This window comes from Lithobates pipiens, unplaced genomic scaffold (assembly GCF_037356315.1).
Source record: "Lithobates pipiens isolate NorthernLeopardFrog02 unplaced genomic scaffold, aLitPip1_a1.2 Scaffold_6, whole genome shotgun sequence".
In the NCBI taxonomy this organism is placed as follows: Eukaryota; Metazoa; Chordata; class Amphibia; order Anura; family Ranidae; genus Lithobates; species Lithobates pipiens.
The window spans coordinates 2179397-2204104 of NW_027507881.1; positions in this window are offsets into that span (position 1 = coordinate 2179397).

Sequence of the window (24708 nt, forward strand, 5' to 3'; positions counted from 1 at the left end):
GAAAGTTATATTGTGTGCACTATTAATGATTTTAGAGTATTTTTTAGAGAAAATAGTGATGAGATGAACGCAATTATTGCAAGGCCCAAAAAATCAGTAGCACATGTTTTATTCTTCTGGTCATGTGCTTTCAGAAAATGTATGGTTCAGTGGTCTTTTCAAATTCTGAAAGCTGTAAGTGAAAAATGGTAACCTCTGGATTTTTTGAGTAAATTGTTTATATTTACAGTTTTGTGTACCTTAAGTTTTCACCTTTTCACAAAAAGACAAAATTTAAAATGTACACATATTTGTTATTTATTAACTCAATACAGTTTTAACTTTTATGTTTAGTGGGAATTTGGCAAGAATCCACTATTAATGATTTAAGTGTATTTTTTGTGAAAATATTGTTTGATAAACATTTGTGCAAATATTGTGGTGCTTTAACGGCTTCCCGACCGGCGCACAACGATGTACGTCAGCAGAATGACGCGGACAGACAAATAGGCATACAGGTACGTCCCTTTGCATTTGCCGCCATGCCGTCGCGTGCACGACGCCTGCCAGTTGGGACCTCCGTGAGTTTGATCGCGGATCCCGCAGACTCGTCTCACGGGAGGAAGAACGGGGAGATGCTGATGTAAACAGCATCTCCCCTTTCTGCCTAGCAACAAGTGACACTGATCTCTGATCCCTGTGATTGGAGCAGAGATCAGTGATCTGTAAAACACAGCCATGCCCCCCACAGTTAGCAACACGCCCCTAGGACACACTTAACCCCTACACTGCCACCTCCTGATTAATCCCTTTACTGCCAGTATCATTTACACAGGGCATTTGTATAGCACTGACAATGGTCCCAAAAATGTGTCAAAAATGTCTGATGTGTCCACCATAATGTCACAGTTACAATAAAAAATTGCTGATCACCGTCATTACTAGAAGAAAAATATTAATAAAAATGCCATAAAACTATCCCTTATTTTGTAAACGCTATAACTTTTGCGCAAACCAATCAATAATCGCTTATTGTGTTTTTTTTAATCAAAAATATGTAGAAGAATATGTATCGGCCTAAACTAAGGAAGAAAAATGTTTTTTTTTATATTTTTTTGGGGGATATTTATTTAAGCAAAAAGTAAAAAAATTTTTTTTTTTCAAAATTGTCACTTTTTTTTGTTTATAGCGCAAAAAATAAAAATCACAGAGGCGATCAAATACCACCAAAAGAAAGCTCTATTTGTGGGAAAAAAATTTTTTTTGGGAGCCACGTCACACGACCGCGCAATTGTCAGTTAAAGTGACGCAGTGCCCAATCACAAAAAGGGGTCTGGTCTTTTGCCAGCAAAATGGTCCGGTCTGAAAGTGGTTAAAAATCAGTAGGAGCTTATTTTTATTATATTGCCCATGTGTTTTCAGAAAAATATATGGTTTGGGGGGTCTTTTACAAACTCTGAAAGCTGTAAATGAAAAAGGAAAACCTGTAAGTGAAAAAGGAAAATTGTGTAAGTCCAATTTTCTAAATTTTTGAAAAAGGCAACAATTTCCAAATATTTGTTATTTATTAACTCAATTCAGGTTTAGCTTTTATATTTAGAAGGAACTTAGCATGAATGTTGTAAAATGTGCTGTGTTTGTATCTGCTAATAATGATTTTAGTGCATTTTTAGCAAAAATATTGATTTGGTAAACATTTGCGCTAATATCACAGGGTCTTAAAAATCAGTAGTACCTTTCTTTTATTATACTGGTCCTATGCTTTCAGAAAACGTATTTTTTTTTTTAAGTGAAAAATGAAAACCTCCAGATTTTTTGAGAAATTTGGTTATTTATAATTTTGTGCACATTCAGTTTTCACCATTTTGCAAAAAGGTGAGATTTAAAATGTACAAATATTTATTATTGATTAACTCAATGCAGGTTGAGTTTTTAAATTTAGTAGGAATTTAGCAGGAATTTTGTAAAATTTGCCGTTTCTGCTAATAATTATTTTAGTCTCTCTTTAGCAAAAATATAGCTTTTTAAACATTTGCGCAAATATCGTGGGGCTTTAGAAGTCAAATCAGTAGTCCCTTCCTTTTATTCTACTGCTCCTATGCTTTCAGAAAATATATACTTTTTGTGGGTCTTTTACAAACTCTACAAGTTGCAAAGGAAAAATAAAAACCTTCAGATTTTTAGAGAAATGCTGTTATTTACATTTTTGCGTATGTAAAATTTTCACCATTTTGCAAAAAGCTATCATTTAAAAATTACAAATATTTGTTATTTATTAACTCAATACAGGTTTATCTTTTATTTTTAGTAGGAATTTACCAGGGATTTTTTATTTTATTTACTGTGGTCCTCTAATAATGATTTTAGAGATTTTTTTTTTTTTTTAAGAGTAATCTTTATTACATTTTTCTCAAACTCAAAATATGGCATTACAGAAATGCATGAAGAGAAAGAACACAAATCGCAGATGCAACCGCTGTATGAAATACAAAGAATATAGACAGTATACATATACCGGCTATTTTCCTAAATAATACAATAGGAATCATCTGTTTAAACAGTTTACAGAAGAAAAAGGATCCTCAGTTTCCACCAATTATCAAAAAAAAATCAAAGATATTAGTATAAGTGATGAACATAGGTGCTGAGATAGGAAGGAAAAAAAAAAAGGAGGGGAGGGGATGACAGGTCCAGGGGAAGGAGATAAATCACAACTCATCAAGTTAAGGGATCACTGATCTGTATTCAGCAGTGTGGCGGAAGTGTAACCAACATGACCAAGTATTGGTGTATTTAGAAGGAGTATCTTTCGATTGGTGGATCAGTTCCTCTAATTCTGCTGTTTTATTTATTCTACGGAACCAGTCTCGTAGCGACGGTGGATCTGAGGATTTCCATTTGGCGGGAATACATAAATTTGCTGCCATGAGGAGATGCATAGTTAACAAACCCAGGTAGGACCGCTTGGATCGTTTTGAAACATGTAACAATAGTTGTGTAGGGGAAAAGTCAAGTGAGTAAGTGGTGATCACTTGAGTAAGGCGATGCACCTCTTTCCAAAATAGTTGAAGAGAAGGGCAAGACCACCAGATATGTTCGAGAGTGCCTAAATCAGTTTTACATCTCCAACATAAGGGAGAGGTAGAAGGGAATGAGCGATGTAATATGGACAGTGTTTGGTACCATCTGGATATTAACTTGTACATATTTTCTTTGGCACTAACGTTTAAAGAACCCTTGTGGGTCATGGTATAAACTTTTTCCCATTCTTCTTCTGTCAAGTTAGTTTTTAGGTCTTTTTGCCATTTCCTATTGGTCCAATGGTTGAACTTAGAATGATGAGGGAAAAGCAAGTTGTATGAGAATGAAATTAAGTGTCTTTGTGGTTCGTTACTTGTGCATATTTCTTCATAAGGGGTCAGGTTTCTGGAACCTTCTACTTTAAGAGCTGTAGACATGAGGAAGTGTCTGATTTGATTGTACGACCACATGAAGAGCTGGTCAGTTTTAAGTTTTTGTGTGAGAGCCTGATAGGATAGGAGTTGATTATTTTCAAAAAAGTGTTTGGTCAGGACTGAGGAGTGAGGCCAGAATCTGGTTAAAAATGCGGAATTCATGTCCGGGGGGAAATCTGGATTGAATTTAACTGGTGTCAAAGGACCACAAGGCGTGGAGATATGGTAGTGTGTGCATGCGTGGTGAAAAGCTGCAAGTGTTGGAGCAATTATCGGATGGGCTGAGTAGACTGGGGGAATAGATTTAGGGTGAATCCACGGGGTTTGGGTTAGAGGGATCTGGTCTAGAGACGTTTCGAGTTGGACCCAGTCTTTTGTAGAGTGGTGGACATTCCAATCAATGATCCTGGTGAGCTGGCTGGCTAAGTAATATTTGTGTATGTCGGGTAAACCTACACCGCCTTGTAATTTCGGGCTGTGAGGCTTTCAAGGCTTAACCTGGGACGTAGTGAATTCCATATAAACCTAGTAAATAGTCTACGAATAGAAATGAAAAAAGTCATAGGGAGTTTAATCGGGAGTGTCTGTAATAAGTATAAAATTCTGGGCAGTACGTTCATTCTTATGTTGGCTGCTCTCCCAAACCAGGAGAAGATTCCCTTAGACCACCTTGTTGTATCATTTGTCAAATTTTGTATGAGAGGTAAAAAGTTAAGGGAGTATAGGTCAGTCAGTGATTTTGGTAGCTGTATTCCTAGGTATGTTAGGCTCTTAGAACTCCATCGAAAAGGGAAATTGGCTATACATTGGGAGCGGAGTGCTTCAGGCAAGGATATGTTTAGTGCATTCGACTTTCAAAAATTAATTTGAAGGTTATAGATAGATTTAAAATAGTCTAGAGTTTTTAACAGGTTAGGAATAGAAGTCAGAGGTTCTGATAAGAACAAAAGGATATCGTCCGCAAAGGCGGCAATCTTGAAGTCACGGCCTCTGACATCTATCCCTTTTATGTCTGGGTTGGCTCTTATTTGCCTCAGAAGTGGTTCAAGCGAGAGTACAAAAATTAACGGGGAGAGTGGGCAACCCTGGCGAGTACCATTTGTGATGGAGAAGGCATCCGATAGGTGGCCATTAACCCGTACCCTAGCTGTGGGACCAGAATAGAGCACTTGAATGAAGTTTAGCATTCTGCCAGGTAATCCGATAGCTTTTAACATGGCATTCATGTAGTCCGATGCCACCCTATCGAATGCCTTCTCCGCGTCTAGAGATAGAAAGAATCCTTTTTGTTGATGGGACGTTAAGTAGTGATGTATATTGAGAGCCTTAAGGGTGTTATCTCTCGCCTCCCTCCCAGGTATGAAACCCACCTGGTCGGGATGGACGAGATTCGGAATCAAGGGGAGGAGTCTATTTGCTAAGATTTTTGCATACCATTTAACGTCTACATTCAAGAGTGAGATAGGTCTGTAATTTTGCACTATTGTAGTGTCTTTGCCTGGTTTGGGAATAACGCCTATATGGGCCGTCAGAAGGTCGCGGGGCGGGTCAATACGGGATGCGCATGTGTTGAATGAAGAGATAAAGTGTGGGGTCAACAAGTGTGCGTAAGTTTTGTAATATCCAGCCGTGCAGCCGTCGGGACCCGGGCTCTTACCAGATTGCATAGATTTAAGTGCTACTCCAGCTTCTTCAGTTGATAAAGTCATATCAAGCATTTGGAGAGACTCTTCGGATATCGGGGATGGACCGAACTGATTTAGGAAATCAGAGATAACCTTTTCCCTGTTTCTTGTCCAGGATGTGTCATTAGCGGGTGGGTGGGATAGATTGTAAAGTTTGGAATAGTATTTTACAAACTCAGCAGCTATGTCAGGTGTCGAATGCAATTTACGTCCCGCAGGGTCATGAATGCAATGAATCGTATTACGTGCCTTCTTTGTTTGGAGTGCTCTCGCAAGCATTTTACTCGCTTTATTGCCATATTCATAATAGGTTTTTTGTGAAAGAATATATCTGCGTCTCGTTTGTTTCCCTAGCAGATCTAACATATCTTTTCTAGCCTGGGTTAGAGTAGCGAGAAGAGTTGTTGCTCTGGTGAGTTTATGTGTGTTTTCTAATTGTTTAATTTTGGCGGCTAAAGCAAGGAATTGTTGCTGGGATTCTTTTTTCTTTCTAGCAGCCGCTTTGAGGAGCAGGCCTTGTATCACACATTTGTGTGCTTCCCAATTAATAAAAGGGGAAGTATCTGTGGCAATATTGTCTAAAAAGAACTGTGAGATACCTTGTTCAATTTCTGACGCTACAGCGGGGTCTGTTAGAAGAGAGGGATTCAATTTCCAAGAATGTGATCTCGATTGATATGTAGGGAAGGAAAGTGTAATTGATATTGGGTTGTGGTCTGAAAGAAACATAGGGTCAATGGACGCTTGTTTAAGGGTGGGCAGAGCAGATTGTGATATAAAGAGGAAATCGATCCTGGAGTGTTTATTGTGCGGGATTGAGTAAAAAGTGTAATCTTTCGTATCTGGGTAAAGGGTACGCCAAGAATCATGTAAAAGGAGGGTTAGCAGTTGAGATTTGATGGCATTTAGGGCAGCGTATGTGAGTGACGAGGTGCCCGAGGACGTATCTAGTATAGGATCTAAGGGAACATTGAAATCACCCCCAAGCACAAGTATACCTTCCAGAAAGTCGGTCAGTTTTTGAACTACATCTTTGATGAATGCTACTTGATGGGTGTTTGGCGCATATATATTTGCGAGCGTTATGGTCTTGTTTAGGTAGGTGCCTTTAAGAAATAAGAATCTGCCATTTTCGTCAACCAGGGTGTCAGTAATTGAGAATGGAGAGTTTTTCGCAAAAAGAATGGAGACCCCTTTTGTCTTTGCGTTAGGCGATGTAGAGTGGTAAGCAGTGGGATAATAACGACTGTATAATTTCGGAATCGATGTGGTGCGGAAGTGAGTTTCTTGAATAAATATAACATCCGCTTTGTGCTTGTGCATGGAGAGTAGGAGTTGCGATCTCTTTTCTGGGATGTTGAGTCCCCTAGCATTCAGGGAGATGAGTTTTAGATGTTCAAGGTTCGACATGTTTTCCCTATTGGTCCAGTAGGTTATGTGAAACGTGAGGTTTAGTGATATAAAAAAAAAAAAAGAGGGGGGGGGGGGGTGGAGTATGAAAAAAAAGGGGAGGGGGATGCAAGTGATAGAGTACTTGCTTGTAAGAGGAGAGGGGTTGGGTAGTGAGAGGGAAGGGTTATCCAGCAACAGGTGAGTACCCGCTCACCTGTTCACTTAGGTTGTGGGAAAGCCGGGAGTGAATAGGGACCTATAGAACAAATTCCGTATGATGAAATACAGAACAGTTCTACAAGTCACTGAGTGGGAGGTGATTGCCTAGGAGTATCTAACCGTAAAGGTGTGTCCATCACACCCCTAGCCTATTAGGATATGTGTGCTTTGGACGAGGGACAATTGGTCTTATTATTGTGAAATCAGGATGATCTGTGCTTTGTTAAAATTAAAGGGTAAAGGAACCATTTATTGCTTTCTGTAATCAGAGTTGACAGATGTTTAAGCTGAGAGTAAGCGGTTCTGACTGCATCAATAGATATACAGTATTATGGCCCTAGAAAAGCCGACATATTCAGGATTGCATTGAAGATAACTAGGATCGGGAGATGCTCTAGCCTGTTGTAGAACTCTCGTATTACAAGTGTATTAAACAGTAACAAGAACCATAAGCAAGACAATAACTATTATAACAATCAAAACACTGAGGGCCTTCAGCTCTGGTAAGTCGCTCGAGTCCCCTTTTTATATATTGTTTTTTGTTTGTATGTGGTAGAGACTAAACGAGAGGTCTGAGAGATCATTGAGGGACCTTAGGCAATAATACCGCTTAGGTAATGTTGGGTAATGGTCATATTAGTCAACGAGTCAGTTAGAATCAATCTCGTTGTGAGTGATAGGACTCGCACGACACACCAGAACCTCCCTCCCTCACTAAAAGAACAGTGCCACTAGAGTAAGTATTAGGACATGTGATATCCGTTGGGATGCTTTAGAATATGATGCTGTAAAACTAACCGCTTAACTAAAAAATCCACTGGTAGTCTCTCTTAGCTATGGATCGTACAGTCTGTATGTATACACAGGTATTATGTCGATATTGTGTAAATATGCTTGGCGAATCCTTTGTCTTTTCGCGTAGCCTGTGAAACAAGTCTCATCCGATATATCCAGAAAATTAACACGGAGGGGTGTGTTGAAATCGGATCCCTGTTTATGACGACTGCTTGACCTTCTTGCTTTGTCTCAAGGCAGATAACTCTAATTTGCACTATGGTGGTTCGATGAAGTGGACAGCAAACCTGAATGGGAGACTTGCGCTATGGTGAGAGAGGCAGTTCCGATACAAGCAGCTATCTTGGTGGATACAGAGATAACGTACACACTGGTAGCAGAGAGGTTACGTTATAGCTCGAGTTTCGACTTCTTGGGAGAGAAGGCTATTTTAGGTAGAAGGCAGGAGAGAATAAAGGGCATATACTGAAGCTCCTTGATGCAGTCTGTCTCTATAGCAAATTTACTCGTTCTGACATTTTGATCTAAGGTAATAGTAACCGTTAACCATGGCTAAGTGAGAGAAAAACATCAACCAATAAGAAAGAAAAAACGAAAAAAGAACTTATGAGCATTACTTAGCTGTGGAAGTGCGGAAAGCTTCCTTAGCAGTCACGGCGAGCCCTGCGGGAGGTAGGGGCAGCCGTGGGGCTTTGCAGGTGTGACTGTTGGTGTTGCAAGGCTAAGGCTTGATTCGATCTCGGCAGAGATGGTGATCGTTGTCGTCTGAAGTGGGACTGCTGAGTCTCCATCTGAGCATCCGTGCGTTGATTGAAGTATGCATTTGGGATGGTGAAATCTGCATACCATTCTGGAAGGGACACTAAAGGAATGTCCAAGGTGTAGCAGAAAGCCTCCAAATCTTCAGGTACTCTTAGGAGAGCTGATCTTCCCTGGTAAGAAGCTGAAAGACCAAACGGGAACCTCCAACGATAAGCAATCCCTTTGCTTTTTAGAGATTCCAGTAAGGGACGGAGAGCTCGTCTGTTCCTTAGCGTTATAGCCGAGAGATCCTGATAGATGGTGATGTGATGCCCGTTAAAATCTAGCTGCCGCTGAGATCTGGCTTGTTTAAGAATAGTTTCTTTAAGTTGATAGTCGTAGAGACAGCACACTACATCCCTCGGTGGATCTGTGTCTCGACCGCGGAGTCTGAGAGCTCTATGTATTCTCTCCATAGATATGGCGGATTGACCAGGCTTGTCGAGCAATTCGTTAAAGAGTGATGAAACTACTGAGAGCAATTGGTTGGTATCCACGCTTTCGGGGAGTCCTCTCACCCGAAGGTTGCGTCTCCTGCCCCTATTGTCTAAATCCTCGACGTGCCTTTGGATATCTCTAAGTTGGGCAGTGTGAGTGTCGATGGAGCGATGCATCCTTGAGATCGAGGTTTGCTGAATGGCGGTCTTTTTCTCTACCTCATGTACTCTTCCCGCTATGTCATGTATCTCGTTCCTGAGGTCCGTGATGGCAGCGAAGAGCGTATCTTTAATGTCAGCCGCCACAGTGCGCAAATCCAGAAGGCTCGGTTGTTGTAGAGCAGCTTGTGGGGGGGTCTGTCAGAGTAGAATGTGAGGGGGACGGTGACAAGATGATCCCGTCTTGTGAGGAGGCTGTGGAGGAGGTCGCCATATTGGCTCTCTGTGCTCTGAAGAGATCAGGGATATTCTGTGTTCCACGAGTAGAATTTTCTCTGGGGGAATGCGATCTAGAGTGAGATGTCCCTCTGGATGCCGTCCCCATCATCCGAAGAAAGAAAGCTTAGTTGTCTCCTCAAATATTTCTAAATAAAGGCTAGGGTGTGATGGAGCTCAGGAGTTATGCTGCCATCTTCTCTCACGGCAAGCCACGCCCCCCCTCGATTTTAGAGAATTTTTACCGAAAAGATTGTTTTGATAAACATTTGAGCAAATATTGAAAAGCATTCAAATCAGTACCACTTTCTTTTTATTCTACAGATCATGTGTTTTCTGAAAATGTTTCTGGAGGTCTTTAACAAACTCTGAAAGCTGTAAGGAGCAAATGAAAACCTTTTTTTTTTTTGGAAATGTGGTTATTTACATTTTTGCGTTTTTTAAATTTTCACAATTTTTCAAAAAAAAACATCATTTAAAAATTACAAATATTTGTTATTTATTAACTCAATACATTTTTAGCTTTTATGTTTAGTAGGAATTTAGCAGGAATTTTTCTAAAATTTGCTATGTTTACATCCTCTAATGATGATTTTAGAGAATTTTTAGTGAATAGATTGTTCTGATAAACATTTGCGCAAATATCGAAGGGCGTTAAAATCATTAGCACCTTTCATTCTACAGGTCAGGTGCTTTCAGAAAATATATGGTTTTGTGGGGTCTTTAACAAACTCTGAAAACTGTAAGTGAAAAATTAATCCTCTACATTTTTAAAGAGAAATTTGGATATTTACATTTTTGTGTATGTTTGATTTTTACCATTTCACAAAAAGTCAAAATCTAAAATTTACAAATATTGGTTATTTATTACCTCAACACAAGTTATATTTTATATTTAGTAAATATTTGGAAACATTTGCTGTGTTTTTACCTGCTAATAATGATTTTTGTGTATTTTTTGTGAAAAATATTGTTTTTGATAAACATTCACGCAAATATCATAATGCCATAAAAGTCGGTAGCACCTTATTTGTATTCTATTGGTTATGTGCTTTTATAAAATATATTGTTGGAGGGTCTTTTTCAAACTCTGAAAGCTGTTAGAGAAAAATAAAAAAGCAATGAAAACATTAAAAAAATGGATTAGCCAGCTGAGTTTAAAAGTGGAGCGCAGGGCTTTGCAGCGAAAAGGTAAATTATATTTATTTATCTCTTGCCCATATACCTGTATATCTGCAGGGTTTCCTAATATTACAGGTTAATAGGTATAAAGTTTGGTTTCCTTGCTACAATGAATTTGCAGCAATTCCCTGGCATTTACAAAGTTTACACATTTTAGACTCTTGCCTGATTAGGGATGAGCTTCGTGTTCGACTCGAACATACGTTCGACTCGAACATCGGCTGTTCGCCCGTTCAGCGAATTCCAAACGTTATGGCCCGTTCGCGCCAAATTCGTGTGGCGCTCACGGCCCACAATGCACTGCGATGGCGCAGTGCATTGCTGGCTCATGATTGCGGGGTCACAGTGCATGCTTGGCCAATCACAGCGCCAGCAGCAAGGAGAGCCATGATTGGCCACAGGCAGGATGCCTGTGGCCAATCATAGCTCAGGCTGTGTAGTACATGCCCCACACTATGTAAGGCCGCCAGCGTGGCGGCCTTGTGTAGTGTGTTGGCGTCTGAAGCAGTTAGTGGGTGTTCTGTGTACCTTCAACACAGTATACACCGATCGATATTGGCCAATTTTTCGATCTTGCTCTTCTGTAGTGTTTGTTGTCTGCGTGCCCTGACCGCAGTATACACCGCTATATTCACCTCACCTATATAGCTAGCGATATATCTATCTTTTATAATAGAGCTTGCAGTCAGTGTTAGGAGCTTGTGCGTGCTGTCTGCATGCTCTGAACCCAGTACACTCCGCGATATCCACCTACATAGCTCTTCTCTATTTGAGCCATCTGCCATCTGCAGGAGTTATTGGAAGTTGTGTGTGCCTCCAGCACAGCACAGTATACATCTGTATTTACCCTTTATTGCTGGTGTTCTATAATAAAGGCATCTACAGGAGTTAGTGGGTGTTATGTGCCTCCAGCACAATATACACCTGTATCTACCCTTTATTGCTGTTCTCTAATAGAGCCATCTGCAGGGCTTAGTGGGTGTTGTGTGCCTCCAGTACAGTATACCCCTTTATCTACCCTTTATTGCTGGTGTTCTATAATAAAGGCATCTGCAGGAGTTAGTGGGTGTTGTGTGCCTCCAGCACAATATACACCTGTATCTACCCTTTATTGCTGTTCTCTAAAAAAGCCATCTGCAGGGCTTAGTGGGTGTTGTGTGCCTCCAGTACAGGATACCCCTTTATCTACCCTTTATTGCTGGTGTTCTATAATTAAGGCATCTGCAGGAGTTAGTGGGTGTTGTGTGCCTCCAGCACAATATACACTACCCAATTGCTGTTTTACCCAACTCCCTTCAGGCCATTACCATGTCTGGAAGGCCAGCAAGGAGAGGCAGACAGGCACGAGCCGATAAAAGAGGGCAAGCAGGCTCTGTGTCTAGAGACAGCAGTGCTGGTCGTGGACGCGGTGCATCTTCATCATCAGCACGTGGCCATGGGACACGCTTGTCCTTCTTTTCGGCAGCTGGACATGTTAAGCCGCAACATGCCAACGACTTGGTAGAGTGGATGACCAAGCCCTCTTCATCCTCCTCATCCTCTCTCACCCAGTCTCAGGGTACTAGCAAAGCAGCTGCCAATGCATCGTCTTCCTTCGTCTCAATGTCATCATCAGTGACTCCTTCCCTAGACCCACCACGTCCTCCTGAGGAGTCTCCTGAACTCTTTGAGCCAGTGTTGGGTACATGCTCCAGGAGGATGCCCAGTGTTTTGTAGGCTCTGATGATGACACTCAGCTAGAGGAAGGCAGTAGCGTGAATGCAGAGAGAGGGGATGCTCAAGAAGGACAGCAATCTGGCAGTCATGTTCCACAAGCTGCAGCATACTGCCAGGTTTGCTACAGCGATGAAGAGGGAGGGGATGATGAGGGCACTGACTCCACATGGGTGCCTGGTAGGAGAGAGGAGGAGGAGGAGGAGGAGGAGGAGGCACATGTCCAACGAGGCAGGATGCCCTCCGGGGGCCAGCTTAGGGGCAGCACACCGACTGAATCACACCGCAGAGCTCCGCCTGTGCAGGGTGCTGCCTCTGTGCGTTATTCTAAAAGTTCTTTGGTGTGGGCCTTTTTTGAGACGAGTGCATCAGATCGCACCGCTGCTATTTGCAACATATGTCTCAAGTGTATCTCGCGTGGACCAAAACATCAGCCGCTTGGGCACCACATGCTTGATCAGACACATGTTGACCTGCCATGCAGCTCGTTGGCAAGCGTACCTCAAAGACCCACACCAAAGAACAAAGCGGACCTCTCCTTGCTCCTCATCAGCTGGCATCTCCAACCCCACTAGACCTTCAGTCCTCTCTGAAACCTGCTCTGAGAGGAATGAAGGTATAGAATTAGGTGTGTCACAGCCAAGTGCTTCCGGGCACTCTGCTAGCAGTACACCCACGTCCGATTACAGCAGGCAAATGTCCCTGCCCCAGCTGCTGGACTGTCGAAAGAAATTCACTCCCAGCCATCCACATGCCCAGCGGTTGAATGCTAGCTTGGCTAAATTGCTAGCACTTCAACTGCTGCCTTTTCAGTTGGTAGACTTGGCCCCCTTCCGTGAGTTTGTACAATGTGCGGTTCCTCAGTGGCAGGTCCCCAAATGCCACTTTTTCTCACGGAAGGCGATTCCGTCTCTCTACCGGCATGTGGAAGGCAATGTCCTTGCCTCGCTGGACAGGGCGGTCAGCGGTAAGGTGCATATTACCGCTAACTCATGGCCCAGCAGGCATGGACAGGGACGTTACCTGTCTTTCACGGCCCATTGGGTCACTCTTCTGGCAGCTGGGAAGGATGCAGGACAAGGTGCAGTAGTGTTGGAGGTTGTTCCGCCACCACGCCTCCAAAATGCTACTATTGGTTGTGACACACCTCTTTTCTCCACCCCCTCCTCTTCTTCTTCCTCCATGGCCTCTTCCAGTGCTCTGTCCTCAGAACCAGCGGTGCTCCGTAGGCATTCCAGGGGCTACGAAAGTACGCAGGCAAAACGATGCCATGCTGTGATTGCGCTGGTTTGTTTGGGGGACAGAAGCCACACTGGGGCGGATGTTTTGTCAGTTCTGCAGGGGCAGGCCAAGAGGTGGTTGATGCCACGCCAGCTTAAGCCAGGAATGGTGGTTTGCGACAATGGCACCAACCTCCTCTCCGCCCTCCAACAGGGACAACAGACCCATGTGCCCTGTGTAGCTCACGTCCTTAACCTGGTGGTGCAGCGGTTCTTGGGCAGGTACCCGGGCTTACAGGATGTCCTGAAGCAGGCCAGGAAAGTCTGCGTGCATTTCCGCCGATCATTTAATGCCTGTGCTCGGCTGGCTGAGCTCCAAAAGGAGTTGAACCTGCCCAAGAACCGCCTTATATGTGACATGCCCACCAGGTGGAACTCAGCGTTGGCCATGCTGCAGCGGCTGCACACGCAGCAGAGGGCCAACATTGAGTACATGTGTGACTACGGCACCAGGACATTGTCAGGGAAGCTCGGTTTTTTCTCACCACGCCAGTGGGGCATGATCAGGGCAAGGTTCCCCATTGACAACGTCTGGTATGACGAAACGCGTCTGGGAAGGCACGCAGTGACGCCACCACGTTGTAGGAGAGGAGGACGGGCTCCTGTTTGCCGGCCGGCTTTTTATATTTGCTCCTATATGCTGTATTTTATCTACAAACCTGTAAGTGCATTACTTTTATTCATTAAACTGTTCCTACGTTATTACGCTATGTCAGTCCCTTTCTTTTCTGTGGGCCTCTGAGTGCTCCATATCGAGACCACTGAACAGATTATTACCTTGGAAACACCGCTAAGGGATGGAGTGCTGACCCAGCTGAGGAAGGTTAACCTGGACGTCATCCATTTATCATTTATATATGCTTCATTCCATATATTTTCTGGTAAGCGCATTCAACATATGGTGACGGGTATCTCACGCGCCTTGGAAAGTGTTGAACCACTGTGGTGCTGCCATTTAAGAACATTTATGTCCGTCATTTGGACTCACCTGTGAACTTTTCTTAAATTGGACTATTTATTTCCATTTCTATTTTTATTTTTATTTTATGCCATTTTTGGTTTTTTTTGGTCACCTTCACATTTTTTGTAGTCTATTACTTAATTGTACTAGTCTTTATTATTCTTTTCATTTGAATTTATACCATACATGTAGGGGAGGGTTGGCGCGGCTTTGCATATTCTCTATTTAATGCCTGTGCTCGGCTGGCTGAGCTCCAAAAGGAGTTGAACCTGCCCAAGAACCGCCTTATATGTGACATGCCCACCAGGTGGAACTCAGCGTTGGCCATGCTGCAGCGGCTGCACACGCAGCAGAGGGCCATCATTGAGTACATGTGTGACTACGGCACCAGGACATTGTCAGGGAAGCTCGGTTTTTTCTCACCACGCCAGTGGGGCATGATCAGGGATGTATGCACTGTCCTGTCACCATTTGAGGAGGCCACAAGGATGGTGAGCAGTGACAGTGCATGCATCAGTGACACTGTACCTCTTGTCCACCTCTTGGAGCATATGCTGCGTGGAATAATGGACAGGGCACTTGAGGCAGAACAGAGGCAGGAAGAGGAGGACTTCCTTGCCTCTCAAGGCCCCCTTTATCCAGACAGTGTTCCTGCTGTGCCACCCATCACACAGGAAAAGGATGAGGAGGAGGATGATTGTGTCAGCATGGAGGTGGAGGCTGGCACTCAGCATCAGCAGCAGTCTTGTAGGGATGATTTACAGTCCCAAGAAACCCGTGGACTTGTACGTGGCTGGGAGGAGGTAGCTGCGGATCATGTTGTCCTTAGTGACCCAGAGGACTCCAGACCGAATGCCTCAGCTAACCTACGCTGCATGGCCTCCCTGATCCTGCAAAGCCTGCGGAAGGATCCTCGTATTCTTCGGATCAAGGAAAGGGACCATTACTGGCTGGCCACTCTCCTTGATCCACGGTACAAGGGTAAGGTTGCCGACCTTATCTTACCATCGCAGAGGGAGCAGAGGATGAGACATCTCCGGGAGGCCTTGCAGAAAGGTCTGTGCAATGCGTTCCCAGAGACTGGGAGGTTACAAACTCCTGGTCCTGGACAACGTGTTGCTGAGGCATCGGTCAGAAGGAGCGGTGGAGAAGGTGGCCGTCTGACTGATGCTTTCAGACAATTTTTTAGTCCGCAGCCCCAATGTATGATCGGTTCCAGCAACCATCGCCAGCGTCTGATTTACATGGTGCAGGAATACCTAGGGGCAAGGTCAGACTTGGACACCTTTCCCACCGAAAATCCTCTGGCTTACTGGGTCTTGAGGATGGATCACTGGTCAGAGCTTGCACAGTATGCAATTGAGCTACTGGCCTGTCCTGCATCCAGCGTTCTTTCGGAACGCACCTTCAGTGCTGCTGGTGGCTTTGTTAGCGATCACAGGATGCGCCTGTCCACCGAATCAGTTGATCGACTGACCTTCATCAAGATGAATCAGTCTTGGATAACCCACAGCTACCAAGCACCTGAAGCTGATGTAACCGAAAATTTTTTGGGGAAATATCACGTCCCTTCAAGACTGCCTATGCTGATGCTGAGTGACTCTCCTGTTATGTTGATTGTCTATCCTCTTCCTCCTCCGCTGATATGTTGGAAGAACATTTCTGGTTCTGGGTGATGCCATCAGCCCAATTTTTCTGCCCCTGTTTAACAGGGGCGTTTAATTACAATTTTTGATGCAATGCTTTGCAGCAGGGCTAATTCCTGCAATAAAACTAGAGTATATGGGAGAGGTTGCAGTGTCATGGCACCAGCACCAGTGCCTAAGGCCCAATTTCTCTGCCCCTGTTTAACAGGGGCATTTAATTACAATTTTTGATGCAATGCTTTGCAGCAGGGCTAATTCCTGCAATAAAACTAGAGTATATGGGAGAGGTTGCAGTGTGGTGGCACCAGCACCAGTGCCTAAGGCCCAATTTTTCTGCCCCTGTTTAACAGGGGCATTTAATTACAATTCTTGATATAATATTTCACAGGAGGGCCCGTTCCTGTGCCCACCCAGAGTAACTGTGAGGACTTATAGTGTTGTTGGCACCAGCACCACAACCACCAAAGGTCAATTTTTCTACCACTGTTCAACAATGGCATGTAATCACAATTCTTGATATAATCATTCACAGCAGGGTGCTCCAGCGCCCACCAAGAGTCACTTTGAGGGCTTACAATGTTGTGACAAAACCAACACCTTGTTCCGCCATTTCTGCAGAGCATATAGGGCAGGCCCCTACTTTCAAACATCCAACTTACAAACATCTCCTACTTGCAAATGGAAGGATACAACAGCAAGTGAGATGAAAAAAGATGTACGACAAAACAAATTATACAGGGGTGATAACCCTTCCCTATGTTTTCCAAAAAGCTTAAAAATAGTTTTTTTGACTGGAGCTACACTTTAAAAATGTACTATTTGAAAATTACAAACAGATTCAACTTAACACAACAAACCTACACAGTCCCTGTCTTGTTTGCACCGCCTGTATACTGCTGTTCTGAGTATATAGGGCCTGGGGGCCACACGCATTTCCTTTTTTTAATATGGGTACGGGGTTCCCCTTAATATGCGTACAAGACCCAAAGGGGCTGGTAATGGGCAGGGAGGGCTACCCATGCCATTTTTCTCAATGATTTTCAACCATATTGCAGGAACCAGATATAACATTAAAACCGCAAGCAGTTTTAAATGATGTTATTTCCGTTTAATGTCATTTTGTGCAGGGACTGTTCTAAACATGGGAAACACGTTGCACTTCACAGGCATACTACAGACACCCCTCAGGCACGATATTTAAAGGAATATTTCACTTTTTTTTCACTTTAATCGTCATTAAAATCAGTGCTCCCGCCAAAATGGACATTTTTAAAAACATTTTAGGCATTGACCCATGTCCCCTGGGACAGGAGCCAGGTCCCCAAACCCTTTTTAGGACAGTATCTTGCATATTAGCCGTTAAAATTAGCACTTTTAATTTCGAACGTTCGAGTCCCATAGACTTCAATGGGGTTCTAAAGTTTGTACGAATTTGGGGTCCGTTCGAAACTTCTGGTGCGAACTGAACCGGGGGGTGTTCGGCTCATCCCTATGGCTGATAAGTTTGCAGGTTCACCAACAGAAATAAAGGGCAACCTATAATTCAATGCTTACATATTGACCCTATTCAGCTGAGTCACAAGAGCCAATAATGTAAAGGAATGGATAACCCAGATATAAGAGTGGCCTTACACAGTGATTAGAATGGTGTAGCCTGGAGGGATGGTACGTACGTGAGAGGGGAGGGGCCAGTCGGCGGCGCTCGCACGAGTAGATGGAGGAAGCCCTGCCGAGCCAGCTGGAGCAGAGCGCTGTGAGAGAGCGCGACGCCCCGTAATGACGTCACACTGACCCCGCCGATCATGCTTCCTTCCCCGCTGCACGCCGCACGAACGGTCCCAGCCGTGGAACAGCTGAGGAAGAGTTGACTGACAGCATAAGCGTGACCTGGAGCCCAGCTGTGACGGCAGACGGAGGACCCCACCGGAGCAAGCGGACCCCCCCCCCGGATCCCCCCCACGTTGCCCTCTGCGGTCGTATCCCTCCAGTGGACCACAGAGCCCAGAAAGAAGACCAGAAGGGAAGAGCATTGAACAGCTACGAACAGGTCAGATTAAAAGTATCCCTTCCTAATTGATCTGATTGTTGTGGACTGTAAGGACTGGAGACATACGGGCAGTATAACAAAAGCATACAGAAGTATAATAAATATAGAGTTGGGACCCTGAACTCAATAATGTGGATGGAGTGTGTCTGAAAGCAGTAAGGAGCCCCTCTTTATGTCAAAGACAGCTGTTGAATGGAAGGATTAAGAAGAGCTGGTAAATAAGCACTCCATGGAAATGCATGTTAAATACATGTTAAATGCGTTAAAGCCCTGAAAACGAATTTAATTCTACTACGTATTGTCTTTCTTTGATCTACTGGCAGTGGATTCTTTATTTTGTTTTAGCTCTGAAATCAATTAAGCCTAAATTAATATAGGTTTTTGCTGTGCCTAAAAACGCATGCATCTCAGACCAAAACATCCACCAGAAAGACGCGACGTTAGTGCCGAAAGGAGAGAAAGGGGTGTGTGTGTGGTGAATAACTGGTCGGCATTTATCATGATTTATGCTGAAATGATAATGATGGACCGCACCTTATAAAAGTCTTAAGTGATCTCTCTCTAGAACTGGATACCTGCAGCAGATATACCAATCCACCACAGAGTGTGATGTAAAACGTAAAGGTTTACGTACAAAGGACTGTAAACGGAGTGGTAAAGATCAGGTGGGCTGAAGCTAGAACACCCAGCATAACACTAACACATATATCTCTGAGGAAAGGAATTTAATCCCGGACCCCTATAGATATTAATAGATGGTCCTGGTCGGACACTAAGAAAGGAGGGCTCTCTGCGACTTTGCTTTCCTTCCTTCCTTCCCTGTTTTCTGGAAACAGCTAAATTAAGGGGAAAGCTGGGGAAGCGAAAAATAAAGAGTGGCAACATGAAAGGAAGAAATCAAAAAATGAGTGACCCTAAAGCCCCGAGGGAAAACCTAAATACCAGTACGATCCAGAAATACCTCAAGGAGACAAGCCAAAAAAGCCCAGGAATAGAAAGAAAACAGGGTGCTAAAGAGAAGAGGAAAGATACTGGTAAATTAGAAGAGACGCGGGGAGACACTTCAGGGGAGGAGAGGGACTCAGACACGGAGGGCAGAAGAAAAGAGCGGAGGGATATATCTCAAATACCAACCAAAAGTGAAATGATGGACATGTTCATGAAATTAGAAAACACAATTAAAGCCGAAATTCTAACAGTAAGGACGGACATGGGGCACTTATTAGGAAGAGTAGAGGAAGTTGAAGAACAAACAAGTAGACAGGCCCAGGAGATATTAGACTTAAAAACGCAGGTAAAAAAAATGCAGGTGGCTCACAGGGATATCCTCTACAAAATGGAGGAACAGGAGAATCAAAACCGACGCCAAAACCTGAGGATCAGAGCGTTACCAGAACAACAGGGAGAAGACTTAGGAACAAAAATGGGAAAGATATTTAACCATATTCTGGGAAGAGAAGAAGGGGTAGAGTTAAAGATAGATCGGGTGCATAGAGTGAGGAAACCCCCAGGAATAAAGGAAGAGGTACCAAGAGACGTGATTATAAAATTCCATCTCTATGAAGACAAAGCTAAGATTTGGAGTAAGCTCAGAGGACTACCTCCAGTTCAATTTGAAGGGACAACGCTACAGGTTTTTTCAGACCTTTCATCGGGAACTTTAGCACGGAGAAGACGACTAAAACCCTTACTGGAACAAATGAGACGAGCTAATATAAGATATAGCTGGGGGTTTCCGGCAGCCCTTATGGTGCAGAAAGAGGGAAGAATTATTAGATTAAAGTTCCTAGAGGAACTGGAGGACTTCTGTAACCAAGTGGGAATTCCAACCCCAAAGATACCTATAGACCCCCATGAAATATAGTAATAAGGGGTGTTGGGGGATGGGGATGGGGGAGAATATGATATGATTGCTCTTGAGATTCTTTTCTGTCTTTTCCTCTTTTTTTTTTTCTCCCTCTCTGTCCATATTTAGCTTTGGCTCACTGCTCCCAGTGGAGCCACGGGTAGATTGTTAGGCAAACTTAGTGTTGCTTACCGAAATAAGTTTGGCGGTATTGATTATCTTGTTCGGGTCAGTGTTTCACCTATTGCAGGTTCGAGAGAGCTGATAAGGGGGGGGTGGGGGGACCGGGGGGAAGCGGGTGGAGGGGGGGATGGTGTGATAGAGGGTCTGGGCGGGGCTCTGGCTCCATCACTCTTACTCTGTGGAGGGTGTTCCCCTTCTCTCATTGAGGCAAGGGGGATAGGGTTTACAGAGGGGGAGTGCCGTAGCCTGAGCCATAACCTGATGGATATTGCTTGCAGAAGGGAGTAAGGGCCATAATGCAAAGCAAAGGCCGGAATGGGGCCAGAGGGAGGGGGGAGGGAAGGAAGGGAGGGGGGAGGTTGGAGGGAAAGGGGGGAAAAGATATTCCTAGCAGAAGAAGAAGAGGGAAAGGGAAAAGAAGGGGAAAAAAAGGGAAAGAGGAAGGAAAAGAAAAGGGGGTTCTAATGATTTACAGGTTTAAAAGGGGGGGACCAAGTACCTCCTTTGGGAGTCTCGGATGACAGAGGTGAAATTTGTATCATATAATGTTAAAGGCCTGAACTCGCCTATAAAGAGATATAAATTACTACAGGAATTACAGCAATATAAAGCAGAGGTGGTGTTTCTGCAAGAAACCCATCTAACTCAGGATACAAATGTCAAGCTGTTCTCCGATAACTTCCCGAAATGGTTCTATGGAGACTCCCCAATAAGGAGGGCCAAGGGAGTGGCGATCGGGTTTGAGAAACACACAAAGTTTACCGTGATAGATAGGCAGACTGATCCAGAGGGCCGTTATCTGTTCTTGAAAGGGAAACTTGGGGATAGGATATTTACCTTGGCTAATGTTTACGGTCCAAATGAAAATCCTACTAGATTTTTTAAACAAATTTTGAAGAATCTTGCAAACTTTAAAACAGGAGAAGTGATTTTGGCGGGTGATTTCAACTTTGGCTTGGATCCATCTCTGGATAGTACGTCTCGTGCAAGGGGGATAAGTGGGAAAAATATGAAAGCATTAAAACTCCAACTGAGACAAAATCAATTAATAGATGCTTGGAGGATACAACATGAAAAAACAAAAGATTACACTTTTTTTTCCCCAGTGCACGGGACGCACTCCAGGCTGGACTATATAATGGTCGACCATAGACTGCTGGAGACCGTGATGGAAACAGAGATAGGAATAATATCCCTATCAGACCATTCCCCAGTGCTAATGAAGATGAGGATACCTGGAATACATAGACATCCATTCACTTGGCGATTAAACGAGAACCTTTTACAGGACAAAAAAATCGCAGAAATAATACGGAAGGTAATAGAATTCTATTTCTTAACGAATGATACGGGTGAGATAACAGAGGCCTCCCTTTGGGAGGGACACAAAGCATATATTAGGGGTATCCTCATCTCCATAGGGACAAGAAAAAAAAAGGAAAGTATAGAGAAAAAAGAAAAATTAATAAAGGAGGTTTACAGACTGGAACAGGAACAAAAAAAACAAAAGGAGCACCATCAGGAACTTTTTCATTTATTGAACAATAAGCGAGAGGAATTAAAAGATATGTATGAACAGGAAGCAAGGAGGGTTTTAGAGGGGAGAGCCAGAGAGAGGTACTTGGGAGAAAATAAAACAGGTAAATACTTGGCTCGACAGGTTAAAAAGAGAAGAGAGATTAATTTCATTGAAAAAATACAGGATAAAAGTGGGAAGACGGTGTATACAACTAAGGAAATTGCGGAGGCCTTTAAGCAATACTATGAAGCCCTGTACAATGTAGGCCAGAAAGGAGTTCAAGGCAAAGAGGAAAAGGGGAAAAGCAAAGAATTCTTGGATAAAGCAAAACTTCCACACCTAACAGATATTGATAGGCATAATATGGACAGACCCATTACAGAGGAGGAGATCTATAATGCATTAAAAGATACAGCACCGGGTAAAAGCCCGGGGCCAGACGGGTTCTCGATTATTTACTTGAAAAAATATAAAGAGATCTTAGTCCCTAAGCTATGCAAATACTTAAATGGCTTGGGGACAAAATATGAAATGGGGAGAGAGGCCCTGCGCGCTTCAATTACGTTGATCCCAAAGGAGGGTAAAGATCACCTGCTCTGCTCTAACTATAGGCCGATAGCCTTGCTTAATGCAGACACAAAGTTGTATGCTAAAGTCCTGGCTTCTAGATTAAAGGAAAAAATGATAGAACTGGTACATTCAGATCAAGTAGGGTTTATACCCGAGAGAGAAGGTAGGGATAATGGGGTGAGGGCATTGCTCCTCCTACAGGCCCTAAAAAACAATGGGACCCCCGGTCTATTCCTGTCAATAGATGCCGAGAAAGCATTTGACAGGGTAGACTGGGGTCTCATGATAGAAACGCTAGAAGTCATGGGCTTGGGCCCAAGGATGATCCAGTGGATCAAAGTACTTTATAACCACCCGCAAGCTGCGGTGAAGGTTAACGGAGAATCATCAGCACAGTTTCAACTGGGAAATGGCACCAGACAGGGGTGCCCATTATCACCCCTTCTGTTTGCATTGTCTCTCGAACCCCTATTGGCCTCCGTACGAAATAACCCGGATATAAAAGGGATCAGGGTTGGAGAGGAGGAGCACAAACTCGCAGCTTACGCGGATGATGTGCTCTTTTTCATTACCAACCCTAGGACAACAATTCCAAACTTGTTGAGGTTGCTAGAAAAGTTTGGTAAAATATCAAATTTGAAGGTAAACCTGGGCAAGTCCGAAGTTTTAAACATCAACATTGGTATTATGGAAGAGAAGAAACTCAGCGCAGAATTCCATTTTCCCTGGCGTAAGGAGATTAAATATTTAGGAGTTACTCTCTCAGATACGATTAGGAAAATATACTTGAATAACTATATTCCTTTACTAGATGAAATTAAACGAGAAATAAAGAAAATTTCAACAAGTCCTCTCTCATGGTTAGGGCGTATAAATGTGGTAAAAATGATTTTGGTTCCGAAGATTATATATAAGTTCCAAATGTTGCCTATTTCACTCCCCTCGGCCTTTTTTAAAATATTAAGAAATGTAATCTCAAGGTATATATGGCAACATAAAAAGCCAAGAATCGCTTTCGCGGTGTTAAGAAGGGGGAAAAAACAAGGTGGGTTAGCACTTCCGGATTTAAAAAAATATCACACTGCGGTGGTACTTTCACGGGTGGTGGAATGGGCGAAAGAGGTCAATGACAAGAGATGGGTTAATTTAGAGATGGCAATTTGCCAAGCACATTTAGGGAGATTAATATGGAATCCTCCACAACACAGGACATTAGGACATAATACACATGAAATAACACGATATGCACTTAAAATGTGGGATCAGACCCATACACAAAACAAATGGGGATACAACTCACCTTTGATTTTTTTGAAAGAGAATGATTATTTTTTACCGGGTAAGTTGGAAGTGGGAGGTAATTGGATAAGAAAAAATAATGCACAACTAAAAGATATATTGGTGAAGGGTCAGTTAGTCACTTTTCAAGCACTGAGGGTGGACACTGAACTGATGAGGGTGGATGAATGGCGGTTCCTCCAGTTGCGTCAGTTTGTTGCAAAGCTCCCTCAACCAGTAAGAGGCATAGAAGAACTAAGGCCTATTGAACGCCTTTGTCAGAGAGAAAAGTCAAAAAATAATATTGCTCGAATATATAAAATACTCTCAGAAGGGGACGAGCTGGAGGACCCGGCATACATTAAAAAATGGGAAAATGACTGGGGCTCACAATGTAGCAGGCAAAATAAAAAGAAAATATTTAAATTAGTTCACAATACGGCGCTTGAGAACAAAATAATAGAGACGAATTATAAATGTTTAGCAAGGTGGTATATTACCCCCGATAAACTGAGTAAATTCGGAGCTGGACATTCCTCGGATTGCTGGCGGGGATGTAAAAAAACAGGGACTATGGGTCATATATGGTGGGACTGCCCCATTATTAAAGAATACTGGAGGAAGATCATTGATATAATAAAAGAGGTAACTAAAAAAGATATTAAAGAGGACCCCTGGACAGTTTTATTCCATAGAATAGATGAACCCATAAAACAATATAAATCCTCGCTAGTCCCCATCTTACTTGACACCGCGAAAAGTCTAATCCCGCAAAAATGGAGAGAAAAGGAGAGCCCTAAAATACAGGATTGGATATTCCGAGTAAACAAAATACAAAATATGGAATGCCTAAATGAAGGGGGAGAGGATCCAACAGTAGAAGAGAATAATGGAGGGAAATGGGAACCCTGGAAAAAATTTAAAAAATCCTGGAGATTTGTTAAAGAAATAACACAATAAGATTAAAGATACAGAACCCCAATCAGTAAATGATAATTAAATTATGAACCTCAGGCAATATCTGCTGGGAAGGATAGGTGGGAGGGGGAGGGAGGAGGGTCGAGGGAGAAAATAGAAGAAGTATAAGGCTAAGAGGGTATATGTATGTGTAAACTAAGAAGATATGTATGTAAACATGACACATGCGTTTTCCTCTTCTTTTAAATTTGTTTTCTCTTTTTGTATTCTGTGAAAAAAATAAAAATAAATAAAGATTTAAAAAAAAAAAAAAAAATAAGAGTGGCCTTACAGCAGCCATATTGTCAGTGTGTGTCGAAATTTGTAG